At 43.0% G+C, this 14,140-nt stretch overlaps 1 long non-coding RNA gene across 1 annotated transcript; it reads right to left on the reverse strand.

Annotated features, from left to right (window-relative positions):
• Positions 1–4,116: 4,116 nt before the first annotated feature.
• LOC123372408 lies at positions 4,117–13,775 on the reverse strand. Its single transcript, XR_006580269.1, has 3 exons — positions 13,739–13,775; positions 13,061–13,148; positions 4,117–6,499 (listed from the first exon to the last, which is right to left on the reverse strand). It is a non-coding gene; the product is annotated as an uncharacterized LOC123372408 (long non-coding RNA).
• Positions 13,776–14,140: the final 365 nt, after the last annotated feature.

The raw sequence follows: 14,140 nt of genomic DNA on the forward strand, positions 1-14,140 counted from the left end.
GTCACTGACTGCAGTCGTTAGCTTGAATAAATGTTCAGAGCTGCTAATAACCTACAGCAGGATGAAACTAGCACTGGATGAAAAAATAGTGATCTGTGCTTTGCTGATGATATTGACTTAATTAGATCATTGTAAGAAGAGATGCAAAAATTGCTAGAAAGAGTAGTAGTTGGAGCAGAGAAGTTAGGGCTAAAGATATCGCCTGAGAAGACAATTGTGACATATGAGGCTGTTGATAAAGCAAAGATAATCCTACCCAAATCTGGAGGCGGTATGATGAGCTCTCCAAATATTTGGGTAGTATGACTACAAAGGACAGTAAACAGAGAGATCTGGGACATGTACCTCAAAAGCAGCACCCTGGAACCTCCCTATTCACCACTGTCATATAATTATGTTTTTTACAAGGCTTGTCTTGTGAGGTATCATATTAAAAGTCTTGATCTGTTGAACAATAATATCCTGCTGAATTGTATGTACTATCATTGTATGTGAAGTTATGAAATTTTACTCTGTGTGTCGGTCTTTGAAATATTTTGTGAGGCTGGAAACACCCACACCCAGCCTTTCAGGTATAACAATGGAGTAGCCAGACAGCATTAATGGCTCATCAACACCTATCAAGAAAAGAATCCACCATCCTAGAGATCTCTTGGACAGGGTATAGGGGCAGACTAACCACCTCACAGCAAATATCTTTCCAGCAAGCTGAAAGAAAGTATAAAAGAGGGGATATGACATCATCACTTGGCCTCTCTCCCCCTCCAACTCAACACCTGGAGGAACATCAGGAGAACAAATACTTTGAACTGAGGTAGGTGGTCTCAAAGCATTCCAGCCTATACATTGAGGATCTATGATCCATTTGCACCCTGTGTCAGGGTGAGACATTGCTTGGTTTAAATCCTGTTTAATTTGTAGAACTCAGACTGCAAATTTATTTTTATTGCTTAGGGAACCAACTTTAATCTTTACACATGCTGTTTATATTTGCTTAAAAAATCTGTAGTTAATATCTATTTTATAATTTTACCTAAAACAGCATGTTTTCATTAATGTGCTTTGGAAATCTCAGCTCAGTTTACAAAGGCTAGCTTGTGTCCTCTCCAAGTCAAGATGGGGCATACTGAATAATGAACTTGCACTGGCCAAGGGGAGGGATCTGGCTGGAGCCTCTCTGCTGCTGGTTCATGAGTGGTTGGGAGATCATTCATGTAACTCAGTTGGGTGTGTCCCTGCCTGTGGATGTCTAAGTGCAGTACCTGTCAGATGTTTGTGGCTTAACACAGCATCACCATAGGAGAGAGCCCCAGGGCGATAGGACAGCAGTCCCTCAGTTCAGGTTGCACCTTGGGGAATCAGTCACAAGATCCAGCTTAGACATTGCTGCTCTACCACCACTCGGACACATTTGGAGCAGCAAAAGGTATTACTATGAAGGGTAAGATGAAATTGCTGTGATCTCATCTGCAGCTTGCTATATGAACATAAGATATGGATGCTAAAGAAACAGGACAGTAAGAGGCTTTGAAGTGAAGTGGTGTGTGTTGCTATACCTTATACACAAACAAGTAAAAATGTCACCACCCTGATTTACAGTGTAAGTAGAGTGCTTCCTGTTACCAAAACAATCAGCTGTCTTACAAACTTAAGTTTTCTTCATGAGGGTTGGAGAAGCAAAGGAAAGTTGCAGATGCAAGTTTTACTGGGACTGATACTGAAATAGAGGGACCTGTATCAAATGATGTTCAGTGATGGGGCTGATTGGACAGGATATAGTATGGTGCACTTGTCAAGGCTGTATGAACACTGCTGACCAATGTCTCCCAGGTGTTGTCTTTACCGTTCATTGTGATGTGACTTTATAGTGCTTTACATTACAAGAATAATAAAAAGAACCACCACTTCTGCTTATCCAGATGCATATTCACTTAGTGGTGACAGGTTTCAGTGGTAGCTGGGTCAGTCTGTACCAGCAAAAGTTTAAGGTGCCACAAGGACTAACATTTATTTGGGCATAAGCTTTCTGCGTTCACATCTGATGAAGTGGGTTCTAGCCCATGCAAGCTTATGCCTGTAGTGGCATGGTCACCCACTCCTGCCCTGACAGGGCTGGGGCTATGAGCTAAAGGCTCACTGATGGGGCATGGCCTGCTGCAGCTGCTTCCCCGGTCAGACTGCAGCTGGCCCTATAAAAGCCAGCGAAGCCAGGAGCTGAAAGGACCCTCGCTCTAGCTCTTGAGGTAGAAGGGCCTGGTTGCCAAGGAGCTGACAAAAGGTACCTAGAATGGAGCAGGGCTGGGGAAAAGGGTAGAGGAGCTGGTAGCTCCAGCCTGGAACTCCCCCGCCCCCAGACTGCAGGCCTTGGTAAAGGCTGGAAAGGGTATGGGGTTGCAGGGGTAGCCCAAGGGTAGGTAGAGGCAGCAGGTCCAACCCCCCCCCCCCCTTGCTGGTAATGAGTGGCATTTACACTGCAGTCTGCCCTAGTGAACGGGGCTAGATCAAGACTGGCAGTAGCCATAATCTGAGGTGAGGAAGGGATAGAGGGTGGGGGTCCCCCAGGGAGGGGAGACCCAGATCTGTGAGGGTATTGCCAGGGGGAAGTACCCTGGCCTGAAAGGGGTACTGGGGTCCACGAGGGACTTGGGCCCAGCAGCAGGTGGGACACAGGCTTGCAGAAGGTGCTCTGGAGGCTAGAAATACTAGTTCCCCAGGATGACCAGCAGGAGGTGGTGAAGGGGTGAGTTCCACCCAGTGTCAATGCCCAAATAAATTTGTTAGTCTCTAAGGTGCTACAAAGACTCCTCATTTTCCCCACCACCACCACCTGATTACTCCCAAGCAGTGGACCACAATACTGGAGGTGGGAGCTCTGAATCTAGAAAAGGAAAGACTGGAGAACAGCATTACCAAGAATGTCGCCTGACGTACAGCCCTCTATAAGTGCAGAGAGGCACATGTAAGGCAGCTACCTGTATTACTCCAGGGAGAATGCTGCACCAAAAAATTTAAAAATTCTGTATATTTTGTCAAAAACAATATAATCATGCCAGTTTTAGTTATTTTGGTAATTTCAAAATGTCACCAAGTATGCCTATAACAATACAGACAAAAGATTCAGGAAATGTTTGACAAATAGATTCCTTACTAGGCATATTAATACAGAACTTTCTGTATTGTAGTTTAAATGAATTACTCAAACATTTCCTCCCCCCTTCAGAAGCAGTGCAAAGGCTTGGTGAAGTCAGGGATAATGGAGGATGGGGAGGGGGAAGTGATTTTTGGGAAGGAGCTTGGGAATGAAAGTGGAGGGTTGTTTGATGCAGGTGGGAGAAGTATTTTTTTTTTGAGGGGAAGGAATCGGGGAGGTTCCCCTACATAGACCCTGGCTGACCCTTAGCCTCTCTGTCAGGCACATCTGCCCTTGTTCCCATGTGTCCCTGCATCCCCATTTCCCATTCAGCCATGCATATCTGCACATCCCCCATGTGGCCCTGCACCTCCACTCCTATTCAACCACTGACTCAATGGTGTCACTCCACTAGCTCCTGCGCCCCCACCCCAATCTGTGTGACCCCCAGCAGCTCACCTATGTTACTGATGTGTGTCCTGATAAGCTTTTAAATTAAAAAAGAGACATTTCTATATGCCTGCTAATAATGCTTTTACCTTAAGAATGAAGGTGCTTGCTTAGAAAGAGCTGTGTGGTAACTTGTAATTGCTGCCAATACACTGTTGAAACCAAAGGACAGGCACTAGCCTTAGGCAGACTGGCCTGATGGGAATATCACAATGCAAGGCAGGGGTCTGGGTAGCCTTAAAATCCTCTGGTCAGAAGGAAGTAGGAAGCTAAACAGGAGTCTGATATCTGAGAACTAACCTGAAGATTAACCATTCCTGATGACTCCCAAGAAGGCTGATCAGTTGACTAGTCACTAGATTAGTGTGGTAAAGAAAACAGTATGACGTTTGGTTTAACTGGGATGGGTGTAACTCTGATAGCTGTGGGTTGTTTTTTGTTGTTTTTTTTAAAGAAAAAAAAAAAGAGGGGCTTTCAGGGATTCTATGTAAATCCCATGCAACTCAAATGATCAGATGGTCATCTATCCCCAAGGGTGAGGTCCTATAGATGGAGACTGTACCTCCCTTGAATAACTGCTTCTCTTGGAATCTAAATGTTCATAGAGGAATTATAAAGGTTTAAGGTTCAGCAAAGCAGAGAGTTATTTGGGGACTTATTTACATGCTATTTAAATGAAGGGATATGCAGGAGACAGGAGGATCTAGGGAACTGATGAGAAATAGCTATGAAAGTTTACAAACAAAATCAGGCCATATTTAGACACAAGTTATGGATACAACATAATGAGAAGTGAGGCATTTGCCACACAAGGGTTCATACCAAACAGCCAAAGAACCACATTACTTTCAAGTCTTTCCATAGGCTAAAGTAAATAGTTATCAATAGCTCTTCCCTGTAAAGTAACATTTTTGAACCTCAAGGGGTTAAGTGTCATTAAAAGAAAAGCCCTGGCAGAACTAGATAACCCATTCCTATTTTACAATCAAGAAGGGCAAATTGTGGGCATGAATTGGAATTGGTTCCAGCAGTCAATTTGCTCCAGCCAAAGAGGAGTTGGCATACATTTGCTAAATGTGTACCTTTTCACATTAAAGATCAATTTAAGGATAAAGATACAGTTTAAAGGGAACAGTTGCTAAGTTTAATAATGGACTTAGTGTATGCTCCCAAAAGCAAAACACTTAAAGATTTTTTTAAAATATTGCAACATCATGGGGAAGGGAAAAATTTATACTTGAAGGCAACTGATTGTACATGCCTCCCTCCCACCCCAGAGAAAGATCTGATAGACAAGATTGATAAGGAAACAGGTGCAGCATTAACCTTTCTATACCAGCAATTCAGTCTCTAGATTGCTAGAGAAAGTTGCATCCAGGGGAACAAGTTTATACAGTGTATTCACACTCATTTATATGTTACAAGATATTCAGTGTTAGTTTTTAAAGCCTTAACGAAGTAGGCAAGATCTACAGAAGTTGGCCCCATTACATAGTCACATCGTGTGCCATTGGAAGTAATATTTGGTACTGAGATGGGTCCTAAAGAATTCTTTCAAAAAAGTGACCTTTATCCTGGAAAAGCAAACATTGGGCTAGGTCTACACTGGCACTTTTATCGCTAAAATGTCTGCCGCTCAGGTGTATGAAAAGATACCCCTTGAATGACAAGTTTTAACAAAGTGCTGATGTGAGCTGCAATCCCAGTGATAAAGTTACTGCCCCTTGTTGGAGTTGGTTTCATTGTGTCACCGGGAAAGAGTGGCCATACAGCGTACCTTACAACAGCATGGCTGTAGCAGCAAAGCCATGGCATGGCAAGTTGTGTAGTGTAGACATAGCCTGAGTTATAGCAAGTTAACAAGGAATTGTTAAATACTTAAACAAAATAAAGGTAGCTGCTTCTGATAGAAGACCTAAAGCAGTATTTAGGAGTCAATTAATAAGCAGAACTTAATTTAATATAAAGAGCTCACATTAAAACTAGAAAAGGAAATAAGTTTAGATTCATAAACAGGGTATAACCACCAATATTAGGGGGAAAATGGAATGTTTGACAGATTACAACTGAAAAAAGCCGTTAAGTATACAAAGCCGACGTATGAAGGAAATAAGTTACTGGCTCAAAGGGATTCAAAAGCAGCATCTTCCACCAATTTAAATAAAATTTAAAAAAAAAGTCAGCAAGATAGCATAGCGCACTACCGTGTGTAACTACCAGTACTTATGATAGAAGTCTCTGTACTTCAGATACTCCAAGATCTGATGCTATTCAAAAATATCAGGCTCACTAAAGATACATGAAATCAACTATAATAGAAGAAATCTTTGAGACAGTAAGAAGTATGAAGAGTGATGACTTTCCAGCTGAACTTTGAGATATTTAAGGATATCAGTAGGGCTCTTGAGGGATACCTCTAATCATATGCTATTCTGTTAGTTAATGGGAGACCCTCCCCTAGGGGGAAAAAAAAAAGAACTTTTGTTCTCACTAAAGCTGAGAGAGACTTTATCTTGGGCTGTTCTTACTGGCCCATGTCACTACATAATCATGATAAAGTTTTTAGCAAGAACACCAGCTAACCAACTGTAGTCCATGCACTCAGTTTATATAAACCCAGATCCAACCGGATTAGTTAAGGATAGTCATATTTGTAGAGTTCTTGAGTCATTCATAGTGCTGGAGGAGAGTCCATTTCTTTTGGAATCACTTGATGCAGAGAAAGCTTCTGAAAGAATGGAGTGGAACTTTGTTGAAAGTCCTGTCCCATATGGATGTTGGTGCTTAAATGGATAACTGATCTTTATGCAGCTGCTTTGGGGCTGGTATAAGTCACTGGGGTGGTCTCTCCTGTTCAAATTATGCTGGGGGACTAGGCAGGATTGTCCAGTCTCTTTATCCACAATGGCCATGGGACCTCTTGCACAGAAAATAAAATTAGTCTTTATCACAGGAATAAAACTGCAGGAACATATCAGAACATTATATGCTGACGACATTTTTATCTAATCCAAATGTTTCCCTAGAATTAATACCCAAGGAAATCTAGAACTTCAAAGAGCATCTGACCTTAGTACATTTATTGTTTACTTTAGAGTCTGAAGCAGCAAAGAATCCTGTGGCACCTTATAGACTAACAGACGTTTTGCAGCATGAGCTTTCGTGGGTGAATACCCACTTCTTGAAGAATACTCCACGAAAGCTCATGCTGCAAAACGTCTGTTAGTCTATAAGGTGCCACAGGATTCTTTGCTGCTCATACAGAACCAGACTAACACGGCTACCCCTCTGATACTTTAGTCTGAGAAGTCATCCCTCCAGAATACATTTGAGTAAAAGTTAGAGGTGACCAGAGATCTTAATATTATTGGGGACATCCTGATATTAGGAACTTGTATGCAACTAACCCCGCTCACTCCACCCCTGAAAAAATTGTTCCCCCCCACACTTGCCATCTGGTTACCCTTGTAAAAGAGCAATAAATTCTTTAAAATTCCTAGAAATTCAAATCCCCAAATAAGATAGAAGGGCTGTAGATTTAAATAGTCAAATCACTACTTCAGCAAAATAAAGTGATTTTGAGTGCTGGGGGAAAAAACATGCAATTTCTCGGCTGGGAAGAACCACAGTCAAAATGACTTTTTGCCAGCAAGGCCTTTCTTGTTTCAGAGTCATCCTGTAATCTCCCAGATTAACGTTCTCTGTATTTCTGCAATAATTTAGACTTTATATGGAATAAGACAACCAAGAATGAGTGCAGATACTTTGTACAGACTCATTTAAAGAGAGGGGACAAGCTATTCCAAATATTATACAATACTTTGAGCCAGCTGCTTTGATAGCAATAGTGGATTGGGGCTGCTCTAATCCAGCCAAACACTGGTTCGTTTGTTTTTTTTAAACTAATCAGACTGTAGTGATATAACTATTGCTAGGTTACCATTGATTAATAAAAACCCCAGAAACATATACACTCTTGAGCAAAGGCTGCTCCACAGGTTTGGAATAGATGAACTTTGCCTCGCCAGTGACCCCCATTGCAAATAATCCAGGTTTTAACCTAAATCATAAACCAGAAAGTTTTAAAGATTGAGCGAGTCCCAGAATACATATGGCTAGCCAGCTGTCCATCATAGAAAATCCTCACACCACTAGCAAAATTAGAAATTTAAACTAACCTTAACTGGCCCACTCTCTTGGTGCCAGTGCTGTCAAGTAGGCATTTTGGAATTTTCTTTAAGTGCCTAAATCCCTTTTGAAAAGGGAATTTAGGCTTCCAAATTAGATTAGATATTGCTCTGCTCAACATTGCAATGCCTAATACTCTTAAAAACCCAGGCCTACATTTTATTAGCTTTTCTAAAAAGTTGTTTTATACAGAAAGCTTACTTTAACAGAAGCAATGGCTTCTGGTTGATTAGGAAACAAAGTTGACTAATTTTTAAATCAATCTTTGCCCTAATAAAGAAATGTCCATATGTGACACTAGACAAAGTTAACCCAGAAGAATGGGGTTTGATCTGGAAAAGACGATTTGCAATGTCATGATGAAACATTATCTTGAAGCAGCTTCAATTTTAACCTCACTTGCACGGGTCACTTGCTGGGGAATTCTCTGCAGCTTGAGGTCTTCAAACCACAATTTGAGGACTTCATTAACTCAGACATAGGTTAGGGGTTTGTTATTGAAGTGGATGTGAGAGATTCTGTGGCCTGCATTGTGCAGGAGGTCAGACTAGATGATCATAATAGTCCCTTCTGACCTTAAAGTCTGAGAAATTATGCAAGGAGATTTTATGCACAGAGTGGACGTGTCCAGTCATTAAAATGTATTGGGATGCAATCCATAACCAAATGTTACAAGTCACTGGATTTATTATAAAATTATCTTTTGGTAATCCTCCTAAGGATTTCTAGCAGAAACAGTCACACTCAAAGAATTTCTCTCATCTGCTAGATAGCCTCACATGGAAAAAATGTCCAAGACTAGAGGAATGATTAAAAATAGAAATGAGGGGCTATTATGGGGGCAGGGGAAAATTTTGTAGCAGCAAAACAGACAGGGACAAAAGAAATACTTCACTATTTGGTTACCATTCATTCAATACTCAGATGAGTTACCTTTTCACCTGTGAAAAGCCAGCATACCTCTCTGATTTTTTTTTAAATGCCAACATTTGATACACACTAGGTTTGATAAATGAACAGTCAGTTTCACTCAATTTAATGACTTAAAAAAGCCACCAGAAGCAACACTTCCTGGATAGCGTAAAGAGGCTGTATCACTACTGTGACAAAGTTCTGTCCTTGACACCATGGGTCCTGCATTTCTTGGCAGATTAGAGGCTCACTGTGACCCTTCTCTCTCTAGAGGCAAGGGTCACAGCTTCCTGAGCCATTTTCATCATAAGCCAACAGAGGTAAGGAGAAGCAATCCTCCATCACACAGTCTCTGTTGTCTCTCAGTGATTAATCAGGGAGGGGAGGGGGGAGCCTGGGCCCACCCTCTATTCCAAGCTCCAGCCCAGGAGCCTTAAAATTAGCAGCTATGCTAGCTGACTTTTTGGAAATAGGACATGTACAATTCCCTGGGCCACTTCCCCACAGCAGCTGCCACTCAATCTTCAGGGCCGCCCAGAGGGGGGGGCAAAGGGGCAATTTGCCCCGGGCTCCGCAGGGGCCCCCAAGAGAAGAGCGGAGGCTCCCGCCTCCGCCCCTCTCCTGGAGCCTCAGCGCATCAAGCGCCGAGTCTCCGGCCAAGCCCCTGAGCCCCGCCCCGCTCAGAGCGGCGTGAGGAGGGGGCGGGGCAGCTGCCTCCGCTCGGCGTGGAGCTCCCAGCCCCGCCCCCTCACCACGCGGCTCTGAGCGGGACGGAGCTCAGGCCCCGCCGGAGACGCGCTCGGGTAAGAGGCTGGGGCTGGGGCCGGGGCGGGGGAAGCGGGACCCGCCGCCGCAGCGCAGCCCGGTCTTCGGCGGCGGGGGGCCCCTTCTGTTCTGGGACTCACCGCCGAAGTGCCCCGAAGGCCCGTGGCGGGGACCCCCCCCCGCCACCGAATTACCGCCGAAGACCGGGCTGCGCTTCGGCGGCGGGTCCTGCTTCGGCAGTAATTCGGCGGCAGGGGGCTCCCGCCGTGGGTCTTCGGGGCACTTCGGCGGCGGGTCCCGGAACGGAAGGGGCCCCCGGAAGACCCCAGGCCCCCGGAATCCTCTGGGCAGCCCTGATAATCTTCTTCACTATTATCTCAGGGCCTCCTTCCTTCCTTCCACCTGATATGGATTCATACTGCTTCATTCTTCCAACAGCACAACTCACTCCTAACACCCATGCCTCACTGACTAGCTGGGAGACTTAACTAGTTCCAGCCAGGCCTTGATTGGCTTCAGATGTCCCAATCAATCTAGCTATCTTAATTGGCCCCAGGTGTCTTGATTAACCTGGAGCAACTGCCATTTGGTTACCATGGTACCAGGGATTTGTTTAGCCTGGGGCTAATATACCTGTTCCTCACTACTTTACTGTAGCCATCTGGCCTTGCCCCATCACACTACATAGTTTCTCTAAAGAAAAAAGATCACTATAATTATTTTCTTTCAGATATTTACATGGGACTGATTTGTAAACTTGTTAAAACTTACTAAGCGACTAGTTTTAAAAAGAAGCCTGTCTCATGAGAGCTAGAAGGACTGTCAGCTAGTTAAATCAAGTTTTACTATACATTTTAAAAACAGAAATTCCATGGGGGGGAACAAATTGCTGTTGGGAATGTAAACTCAGAAGGGTCCAGAAATTCCAACTTAACCACACAGTTTTTCCTGGTTTCCAGCTGAAGTTCTCTGAAACACTCACATGATTTCCATTCAAAACCATAAACCAACTTAAGCTTGTGACTTTGTCCCAAGTTTTTAGCAATAAAGCCTGAAAGCAGGCAAGTTTGTCACTTTGATTTCACATGGTTTCAGCAATTGAAACCTCATGCTTATATGCCAAGCTTCTTTGAAATCCCCCAACAAGCACATCTGTTCGACAAGACAATCATTGCTCCAGTTTTCATGCCATGAATAATTACCCTAAAAAAATAGGAAGACAAGCATTATTATTTGAACTTTTTAGGAAAAGCAACTGACTTATTTGCTGAACCTTCATTAAGCAGGTTCATTAACCTTATTTACCTAATCAGGAGAGGGTTGGCTCCCTCTTCCTGGAAAAGAAAGCCTTTGGTGGGTCAAACAGCTTTTGCTTAAGCTGTGTTATTTAAAGAAGGAGCTACTTAACAAGCAGTGTGACAATTCTGCCACTGCTCAGGAACTTAGTTCATTCCCCCCCCCCCCAAATATTTACTCCTACGCTTCTGCCAAACTATTCTGTACTCTGGGAGTCTGTTCCAACCCATCTCACACAGACTGCACTCACCGCTTTTCCAAATTCCCCTGCCACACATACCATAAAAAAAGCAAGACACTTACACTCCCCCCCCCCCATAGGTTTGAAACTCCCCATAGGGGTATTTTAAAGTATGTGTCTACTCCAAAAAGTGACTTATTTGTACAAATAGCATTATGGGATTCCATATTTATTACTTCTGACTTCCAAATTCAGCCTGCTCTGTTTGCAAGGAAAAAATGAACCTGAAAGTTTTGTTTGTGGCACACAACAGTAGGTCTTCTGCAGTTCAAAAGTTGTTAGTACACAGGAAATGTATTGAGTCAGAAGGTGCCATTATTACATTGGAAAGAGACAAAGTATAATTGGATCTTAAACTTTTATCTGCAAACTAAAGAAGAATAAAAGAGCCATGCACTTTCTCCAGCTCCCTGAAATTCCACTCCAATGTCCCTGCCTGTGAAGTACACACAGCATTTGAGAAGTGTTTAGTGGTTGATCAAGAACTGTTTAGACTTTTTTAAAAGGGACATTTACTAAAGCATTGTAGAAATGCTTGGAAAATGCTTTTATCAAATTCATGTTTTTAAACAAAACTTAAACATGTATGTGGGAAAGACAGCTTGAGAAATGTTAATAAGCACGTCAACTGCTTAGTAACTACATGAGAAATGTTAAACTATCTACATTGACATAGGTATTCAATCCAAGGCTAGGATGACTAAGCAGTTCAAGGCAATGCCAACTATTTGAGTTGAACCACAGCTAAAGACAAAATATTCTCAGTAACAAGTACAACTCACATTAAAATCAATGAGCATTGCACTGGTGCCAGAGCGCAGAATGTCCCTAACATTCCAAACCTTTTCCAGAGAGGGTCATTTCCACCATCACTACTTTTGACAAAGGCCTGGTCTACATGAGGAAATTAGGTCAGTATAATTATGTTGCTATGGGGTGTGACAATCCACATCTGAGTGATGCATTTAAACCGACCTAGCCCATGCTACAGATAGCACTAGTGCAGTCCTTTGCCCAGTTGTAATCCCTTGTCTAGCTTTGACCTCCACTCCAACCACAGGGGAGACTGGAGAGGCAACACCTGACAGTAACCCCCAAAAGTCACAACACTGTCTTAAAAAAATAATTTAAGCAACAGCTGGGGATCTTGTAATCTGCCTTTTAGATTTTGAGCTTTAAAGTTACAATTGCATCATGTTTTCAAAGCTTTTTCTGCAACCATGAGAGAGAGAGAGAGAGAGACTTTTTTTTTTAAAATGGAAGCTAACAATCTCACTTAATCACAACCCTCCAGGGGCTAAGGCTTTAAGAAAAGCCTTAATTATCACAATATGATAAAACCTCATCTGATGCCTATTCTGTTTTGGTTCACATTAAATTCCAAATTCTGATGCATCAGATTTCATATAGCTACACTCTTAACCATCATGTCACTGATGTAACTAGATTTCTGTTTTAATGTTTTTTAGTATGTTACTTTATATTGTCCATGTCTTTTTAAAAGAGCAAAGCACAACTCACATGCCTCCAAAAATAAAGTGACAAATGAAGTAATGAAAGATATGACAGTCATAACTACAGTACATGGCTAAATTGAAAAGTAAAAAAAAACCTCACTCACATTGACTTGCCTGTCTTAATTGGATGGAGATCTCATGGCTTTGCAGTAGATATTGTTAAAGGAAAATTACATTATGTAGATCCCTGTTGAACACCTAGGCATTATTTAAATAATGACACTTCATCTAGAGAATTAGCTTTCTCCTAAGCAATTAAATAGCTGTCCTTCACATTCTTCAGGTTTCTAAATTGTCTTTCAATATCTTCATCAGTACATATTAGCCACCCACATTAATTGCTCAGGCAAGTTGTACAATGACTCCTTTCCAGGGTTACAGCTGAGTGCATCATGTAAAGTAGAAGATGATTTTGATCAAGAGGGGTAAATATTAAGTACTTATTCTCAAAGCAGCCCAGATGGGTTATTGCTGGTGTTATTAGAGATAGCTACATTTCTGATCTGAGAACCAAAAAATATATTAAACATATGGGTCATTGTAACAGTGTGCGCTACTCACCATTCAGCAATGCCTCCTCATGGCTCATCTGGGGAATTAGCTCCCCACTGTCCACACCCCATCCTCAGGGCCAACTCCAGGGTTTTTGCTGCCCCAAGCAGCAGGGGGAGAAAAAAAGAAAAAAAAAAAGCCATGATCGCAATCGGCAGCAGCTCCGCCACGCCACTTGCTTCTTCGGCAGCAATTCAGTGGCCAGTCCTTCCCTCCAAGAGGGACTAAGGGACCCACTGCCAAATTGCCACCAAAGAGCCCAATGTGCTGCCCCTTCCCCTTGGCCACCCCAAGCACCTGCTTACTGAGCTGGTACCTAGAGCCAGCCCTACCCATCCTCCAATTGCTCAGTCCCTTGGCTCCCACACTCTGCAGCCCCCTCTTCTCTTGCTGGTCAAGAGCTACAGTGTCTCTCCTTTGTGGCTTAGCTCTCCAGACAAGTCAGACTCATCCTCCCCTTCCTGAGGGTCTTGTCTCAGAGTCTCACTCCACAAAGTCTCAGGCAGCTTCCACATCTACTGTGCTGACTGCACCACTCCCTCAGTGGCTTGCAGGGGAACCTAGGCCCACCCCCACAACAGGTTCCAATCCAACCCAAGCCAGCAGTCCAATTCTGAATGCTCCCAGACTTCACTGCTCTTTCCATAGAGCACTTCCCACACACCAATTTCACTCTCCTATTCCCACCTTATACCAGAGCATGTGACTATAGACTTTCTTGCTACAACCTTCTGCTGCCAGCTGCCTGGCTTTATAGAAGCCCTGCCTGTTTCTGCCCAGGTGAGCTTCATCCTCAATTAAGCCTCATTGTATCCTAGCTCCCCTTCAGGTGCAGTCTATGGTTAATGGGCCTCTCTTGCCTAGCTTAACCCCTCCAGAGCTAGTGGGGGGGGTGACTGCCCCATCACAGTTATATAAAAAGATTTGCTTAACAAAGAAATACATGTTAAAATGCAGGGGAAGATGAAAAGTTTATACGGTTCTGTAAAATCTCCCTAGTATCCTGAATTAATCACTGGTTTGGAATGTAGACTCCCTGGGTTTCATTCAGATTTCAGTAGGAGTGCAGAGCAGATTCATAACATTTTG

Source organism: Mauremys mutica, chromosome 6 (genome assembly GCF_020497125.1).
Source record: "Mauremys mutica isolate MM-2020 ecotype Southern chromosome 6, ASM2049712v1, whole genome shotgun sequence".
Lineage (NCBI taxonomy): Eukaryota > Metazoa > Chordata > Testudines > Geoemydidae > Mauremys > Mauremys mutica.